Source organism: Carlito syrichta, unplaced genomic scaffold, assembly GCF_000164805.1.
Source record: "Carlito syrichta isolate Samal-C Ts95f unplaced genomic scaffold, Tarsius_syrichta-2.0.1 Scaffold163527, whole genome shotgun sequence".
In the NCBI taxonomy this organism is placed as follows: domain Eukaryota; kingdom Metazoa; phylum Chordata; class Mammalia; order Primates; family Tarsiidae; genus Carlito; species Carlito syrichta.
Genome location: NW_007107623.1, coordinates 691,276 through 699,349, shown reverse-complemented (window position 1 = coordinate 699,349; position 8,074 = coordinate 691,276).

The following is an 8,074-nucleotide window of genomic DNA, read 5'->3' as shown; positions in this document are numbered from 1 at the left end:
ATCTGTCCATGCCCCTACCAGGAGTGCATGAAGACATGTTTCCCTATGGCCTGGCCAGCACTTGGCATGAACAGACATGTACAACTTTTCCTCATTGGATGAGTGAAAAACAGTATTTTGAAAAAATTTCTATTCCCTAGGTTTCTAGTGAGGTTGTTTTTTTCATATGTTAATTTTCCATTTGAATTTCTTCTGCAAATTGTCTTTTTATAAACTTTGCCCATTTTTTTCTGCTGGGTTATTTGTTTTTTTTTTTATTCCTACTAGCTTGAAATACGTCTTTATGCAAGAGATGATCTTATTCATTTTAAACTATTTTTTGGTTTAGAAAGCGTTTTAAATATCAGTGATGTTTGTTGAGTTTAACTGGTTGTATTTTTTAAGCTTCTAGTGAGATGATCAAATGATATTTATTTGACGTATTTATACACGGCCCCTGTAATTGTAAGAACCTTAAAAAGTAGAACAGTTAAATATTTTATAGACAAGAAGACTGATACTAATGTGGGCCTTTTAGGCCTTTTTTTTTTTTTTTTTTGAGTTCGAGTCTCACTCACTCTGTCACCCAGGCTGGAATGCACACTCATGGCCACTGCAGCCTTGACCTGCTGGGCTTAGGCAAACCTTCTGCCTCAGTCTTCCAAGCAACTGGAAATACAGGCATTCTAATTTTTTGATTTATTGTAAAGACAAGGTCTTGCCATGTTGTCCAGGCTGTTCTCAAACCCTTGGGCTTAGGCAATCTTCTCTCCTCCATCTCCCAAAGTGCTGGGATTACAGGTGTGAGCCACGGTACTCGACTGACTCTTTTTTTTAAGGAGACAAGATCTTACTCTATTATCTGAGCTGGAGTGCATTTGTACTATTATTGCTCACTGCAGCCTTGAACTAATGAACTCAGGTGATACTCTTACTTCAGCCTTCTGAGTAGTACTACATGTGTGCACCACCACACCTGGATAATTAAAAATTTTTTTTGTAGAGATAGGGTCTTGCTATGTTGCCCAGGCTGGTTTCCAACTCTTGGACTCAAGTAATTCTCTTGCCTCAGCCTCCCAAAGTGCTAGCATTATAGGTGTGAGGCACCACACCTGTCCTAAAAAATATGTTTAGAGGGAATGTCTAAGAAAGTGAGGAATAAATAGACTGAGATTTTGTGCAGGCTCTTGTAGAGATGTAAAATGTCTGAGCTTTACTGTACAGGTAAGATGAAGCTACAGCAGAAATTTGAATAAAGGATAACCACCAAATTCGGGAAGATTAGTATGGAGGTGTGGTGGAGGAGGAAAAAAAAGCAAGAAGTGCACTTAAATGCCCAGAGGTGAGATGAAAATTGCCTTTTCTTTAATGACTCTAATGAGGAAGAAAAGAAGGAAAGTAGTTAAACACGCTAATCTGATTCTCGGATGAGCTGAGATTATTTTTTTTTTTAGAGTTGTGAGGTACAAGTGAGGATATGCTACATAAGTAGGCTGCATGCAGGTGAAGTTTGGGCTTCTAGTTGGCCCTCTCTTCCCTTGGTAGTGGGTCAGGTACCCTTTGGGTTGCGCATGCCCCTCTTCCTTCTCTCTCTCTCTCCCTCCTTCCCTCCCTAGCACTGCCCAGGGTCTGCTTATCCCACTCTTGTGCTAGTATGGCTAGTGTTCAGGGCCTGCTTATGAGAGAGAAAATGTAGCATTTAGTTGTTTGTTTCTTCGATAGATCACTTAGTATGATGGTCTCCAATTGCATCCAAGTTGCTGTTTAGGGCATCATTTTGTCCTTCTTTATGGACACAGAGTATATATAATACTATACATAATATATATATATTACATCTTCTTTATCCAATCCACTTTTGATGGGCATCTGGGCTGGTTCCATGTTTTTACTATTGTGAATAGTGCAGCAATAAATGTATGTACATGTGTCTTTTTGGTAGAGTGATTTACATTCCTCCAGGTATATTCTCAGGAGAGAGATTGCTGGATGGTGTAGAAGCTCAAGTTTTAGTTCTTTCGGAAATTGCTAAACTACTTTCCATTGAACTAGCTTACATTTCCACTAACAGTGCAGGAGAGTTCCCTTTTTTCCATACCTGCACCAGCATCTGCTGTTTGACTTATTAATAATAGCCATCCTTACCAAAGTTAGGTGGTATCTCATTGTAGTTTTGATTTGCGTTTCTCTGATGTTTAGTGAGGCTGAGCATTTTGTACATCATCCTTTGAGAAGTGTCTGTTCATGTCTTTTTCTCATTTTTTAATGAGGCTGTTTATTTTTTTTCTTTCGGTTCACTTGAGTTCTTTGTAGATGCTGGATGTTAGATTTTGTCATATGCATAGCTTGCAAATACTTTTCCCACTCCATGGTTGTCTGTTTACTCTCTCTCCCTCTTTTTTTTTGAGTCGGTGTCTCACTCTGTTGCCCAGGCAGCAGAGCAGTGGCGTGCTCATGGCCACCGCAGCCTCGACCTTCTGGGCTCAGGTGATCCTTCTACTTCAACCTTCCAAGTAGCTGGAACTACAGGCATGTGCCACCACGCCTGTCTAATTTTTTAAAAAAATTTATTTATTGTAGAGACAAGATCTCACCAAGTTGCCCAGGCTGGTCTCGAATCCCTGGACTCAGGAAATCCTCTTGCCTTGGCCTCCCAAAGTGCTGGGATTACAGGCTTGAGCCACCATGCCTGGCCCTGTTTACTCTCTTGATGGTTTCTTTTGCTGTGCAAAACCTTTTCAGTTGGATAAGGTCCCCCCTCCCCCATCTATCTTGGCTTTTGTTGCACTTGCTTTGAGAACTTGGTCATGAATTAATCGCCTACTCTGATGTCCAGAAGTGTGTTCCCTATGTTTTCTTCAAATATTTTTACAGTTTGAGGCTTTACATTTAAGTCTTTGATCCATTTTGAGTTGATTTTTGTATATGGTGATAGGTAGGGGTCCAGTTTCATTCTTCTGCACGTGGCTAGCCAGTTTTCCCAACGTCACTTGCTAAATATGGTTTCCTTTCCCCAGTGTTTGTTGTTAATGATTTTGTCAAAGGTGATTTGGTTGAGGGACCATGTTTTTATTTCTGGCATCTCTCGCCTGTCCCATTGGTCTATATGCCTATTCCTGTACCAATATTATGCCATCTTGGTTACTGTACCCTTGTAATAAAGTTTAAAGTCTGGAAGTGTGATATTTCCAGGCTTATTCCTTTTGCTGTGAGATTTAGAAAGAAGGTCTTCATAAGGAAAGAAGGATATCTGCCTAAGCAGAAATATGAGCATGTCACAGACTTGGAGAACTGTGTCAGAAGGGGTAAAGCTCAAAATAACTAATGGGTTACAAATAATGTCCAAACTGTTCAAAGTTAACTATGAAAAATAAATAATAATATGCTGGCAGCCTTCTCTCTGGACAAATGGTATAATATTAATATAGATAGAAGGCAAAGAGAAAGCACATTTCATCAAGTTTAATTTTGCTTTGATTGACAACGTCAAGGAGAGGGATTCTCAGACTGAAGATGGTGTGCAGGGTAGATCAAATACAGCAAGTGAGATGGTTCAGAATGGGTGAAGAAATGGTATGAATGTATCTGTGTGCTCCAGGTGGACTGCATTCCAGGAAATGAAGAGAACTTTCAATGATATCTCAACCTTTGTTGGTGATCTCAGAGAAAGCTTGCAGAATGTGAACACTGCTTTTCTTTTTTAAGGGGTGTGTGTGTGTGTGTATGTGTGAACAAATGGAATTTCAAATTTTAAAAATGTAGATTTCACAAACTATAAATCAATGAACTTAATGTCATTTTAGGGCAAGATCCTAGGATAGCTTAAGAAAGGGATGACTTATGGGCTCCCAAAAGAAGCAGTGAGGATCATTAGAACTCCACATAGGTCATGTAAAAAGATGACAGACTGACATTTTCTTCTTCATAGGTTTATATGACTGTTAGATGAAGAAGGTGTTACCTAAGAGAAGCACCAAGAATCAGGTGGTAACAGAAACCAGAGAAAAGCAAGCACAGGAATGAACAAAGGATATTTAGACTGGCAGAAACAAGGTTTAGGGAGTACATGATGGCTGATGTCAAGTACAAGAAAGACCAGGTGTCATCTGTGGGCCTCTATGAGGCAAAACCAAAGGTCAATGGACAGTTAAGGAGACCTAGGATAAGGCTACATATAAGAAAGAAGTCTACTTATTTCAATTATCCAGTAGTAGAGTGGGCTGATAACAGACAAAGTGATTTCCACATCACTGCAAATGTACAAGCAGAAACTGGTCATTCATCTTTTGGGAAGTGTTCTTGGAGAGGTTCATGCATTATTTTGTGGTTGACTCTAATGTCCCTTTAGATTTTGAGATTCTATGATCCTAGGACAGTGTTGGTGCAAAAGGAAAGGAAAGGGTTGGAAACAGAGATTGTGATGCTGTTGCTAACATGGTGGAATGAATTGAAAGAAGACAAAGGGAAGACACTCAGATCACTCAATAACAAAAAAGTAGTCATGCAATCATACAGTCTAGATGAAGATTGTACCTTCTTAACCCTGAAGACCAGGATTACCCCATAATGAATGGTAAAGGGCTGCCCAAGATAATTGCACTTGAAAAGAAGTCTCAAATCAATATCTTTCAGAGGATTTTTGGGATTTCATTAAGAACACAAATTTCAAAACAGAACTTTAATGGTGCTCAGAAAACAGGAGGACAGTGTACCATTTGGGTCCCTTTCCCCTGCAGGGCCAGAATCATAGGACTGCTGAGGACCGCGGGGCATGGGGCCAGGCATCTCCTCCGAAGCAGGCCTGAGGCATGTGCCAGGAGACAAAGTTAAAAAGCAAAAGGAAAGGGATGGCATAGTGGAAGAGGGAGGACACCTAAGGACAAAATAAACAAGTACCTTTATTGCAACTTTCTGAACGACCAAAGGTCTCAGGGGCACCTCCTTCAGCTGGATCTAAGGAGAGTTGGGAACCAGGAGTCTCCATTGCTGGCTGTGCCTCAACTTTCTGAGTGAACTTGTAGACATTATTTCACCACTCTGCTTCCACTCTGTCATCAAATACAGGCACTTTGTTAGCCTAGAAGGAATTTAACAAAGAAAATAGGTTCAGAAATGTAAAATGTTGTTTTGCATGTGTGTGAAGTGTTATTTGTTTGTGTGTGTGTGGTGTTATTTGTTTCCGTATTTTCCAGGTTGGGGGAGGGAGAGCCGGTAAGAGAAGGGAGGGAGGAAGGTGAGAAGACACTGGGACCAGAGTCACTTGGCTCCACGTCGACATCTTGGTGAAGATGCAAAGGTGAAGACCGCGGGGATCTGGCTAAGGGCACGTACCTGGCGACCTCGACCAGCCCTGCAACCTCAGGCCCTGCTCTCCTTTCAGCAAATCCCGTCGCGAAAAGCGAGACACGCCCCTCCCCCACTAGATGGCACTGAAACGCCTCAAAATGCAGGAGAGAGAGCGAGAGAAAGAGAGAGAGGGAGAGAGAATATGGTGGAAGTGCGCTCATTTTGGCACACCGTCCCGTTGAGCAAATAAGGGTGCCGGGCGCTCTCGTTCCCATGGGCGCTCTCTACCTGGCAGTGCGGGCCCTCGACTTTGGAGTGAGGGTGAAAACAAGGGGTGAGCACGGGAGTGAAAACCAGTGTCGCGAGCTGAGATGGAGGCTCCCAGCCCTTGGCGCTGTCTCACGTGAGAGAAACGGGGCGGAGGACGGAGGGTGGGACGGAAAGGGACTCGCCTGCGGCCCACCCACTCAAGGTCTGGGGCTTGGTGCTACCTCCCAGAGCCCCGCAGAGCCTAAACACAGCGGCCACGCACACACAATGACAAACCCCTGCACCGAGGTTTTCTCCAACACCCCAATCCCCACCCAAAAGCACGAGTCCCCCCACCCTGACGTTTTCAAAATATTCACTAACCAACGCTCCCACCCCCCTTAAAATTCTCTTCTTGTCTTGAATGGATTAGACAAATGCATTCTTTCTTTTTCTGTTGAGAAGGAGGGCAGGTGGAGAAGGAGGGAAGAGAAGAGCAGGGAAGGGAGGGAGTAGGGAAGGGAGGAGGGCGAACAGGTGGAGGGGAGGGCAGGTGGAGGAGGGAGGGCAGGTGGAGGAGGGAGGGCAGGTGGAGGAGGGAGGGCAGGTGGAGGAGGGGGGCGGGCAGAGGAGGGAGGGAGAGGTGAGAGCACAGGTAGAGGAGCGGGGCAGGTGGGGGGGAGTGGGTGTGTGTCGGGATGGTGGCACTGGCTTGAGACTGCACTGGGGCTGGCCGTGATAAGCCGCGGCCGCTCTCAGACTCGGGTGCGAACGCTTGTAGCTAGCAAGGTAGCGCCTGTGGCTTTCTAGGGGAGAACAAAGATCCAATGCAACCCAAGACACCAGTTACCGAACCGGGGACGCAGGGAGCTCGCTTCGCCCCTCTGAAGGTAGACGCCGTAATAAGCAGTCTTTCATTTAAAGGACTGTGACCGAAAAGAGAAACAGGAGCTATAGGCAACATCCCTAAATTTATAATAATGTATGTACACATGCTACATGCCACATGTATGTATATGTGCATAAATATGGATGTGGCTGGGCACATACCTATCTAGACACCATTGACTTGCCTGGTCAAAGAATAAGGCTGAGACATTCCGTGCTTGGGAAATGGTGCAGTTTATCTTTAAGGAGGCTAGAAAAATAAGAGATGAGGCTCACGTTGCACGGATGACATCACTAGCTTTTGGCTGCGCGCTCCGTGTTCTCGTCTGTGGGTTTTAGCCAAGGCTGCAGCGCACGGCGCCCAGCGAGAGAGCGCGGCAGCGGCTTCCTCCGGCGCCCGAGCCCGGGCGATGAGATTTCCCGAGCCCCCTGGGCGCAGCCTGGGCTCTCGATCCTCCCGGGCACCCGGCGGGCCTGCGATGCCTCGAAGCCGCCGTGGTTAGAGGAGGAGGCAGGGAGGGGAAGCCGAGAGATCCAGTCTCCCTCCCCCACCCGCGCCCCATTCACCTCGGCGACCACTTCGCGCCGGGAGCCGGATCGTGGGACGCCGAGGCCGGGACGGGATTCTCTGCAAGCGGCCGAGTGAGCCGGCATCTCGGCGCCGGGGTGGGCTTCGAGGAAAATGGTGCAATCCGAGAGCGGCTGAACCCAGCTGGGCAGAGCAGACGGGGTGCCCGAGTGCCAGGGACTCAGGTGGCGGGAGGAAGGGGAGGATTGTTTCGAGGGGCTGGGACCGGGGTTTTCCTCGGTGTCTGCAGCAGTTCCTTTGCACCTGGCCAGCACGCTCGCGGGGCTACCCGGAGCCAGATGAAGTGAGGCGGAGGCGTCGTGGGAGAGAGCAGGGTGTGCAGGTGGCCAGGTGGACACTCCAGGCGGAAGACGGCGCTGGGGAGAACGGCATGACGCCCAGGGGGCTAGCGGCGGGGCCTGCCGCGCGCCGCGACGGCGTGACCTGTCCATGGTGTTGAAGGCGCCGTGCGCCGAGCTCCGAGCACCCTGCGAGGTGCGCGCGGCCCCGTGCGCCCTGCTTGGCGCAGCCCGCCTTTCGCGCCGAGTCGCTGCCGCCCAGGCTCCGCAACCCCCGGGCCAGAGCTCGTCTGGTGACGCCTCCCGGGCGACCGCGCCGTCGGCCCGAAGGGCCACCTGAATGGCGAGGCCAGAGGCAGGGGACCGCGGAGCTCGCGGGGAAGGGTCGGCCGAGACCGTGCGTCTGCGGGGAGCCCGCCTCTGAGCGCAGCGCGCGGGCCAGAGGAACAAGGGACCTGCTGATGATCGGAGAACGGAGATTTTAAAAAAAGACCCGATCCAGAAAGGAAGAGCATTTCTGGGTGCGCGACCCAGGTCTTTGCTTGCAGATCGGAAGGGGGAGAGTCCCTGAGCGGGAGAACCAGGCGGGACCCGGGGCAGCCAGCCCGGGTATCTGGAGGTTTCTTTCTCCGGCCGGCCGCATCTAGGGTGTTTCACTTCATCCTGTGGTGGAGTGGCTCCTCCTGACAGCACCCCCCGCCTCCCCCAGAAAGCCAGACGAGTCGGCCCTGTCACCACCCTGCACAAAGAAACCCCAGCGAGCTCCGCCGCAGTCGAGGACACTTGGCATTTAGTTTCCGGCGCG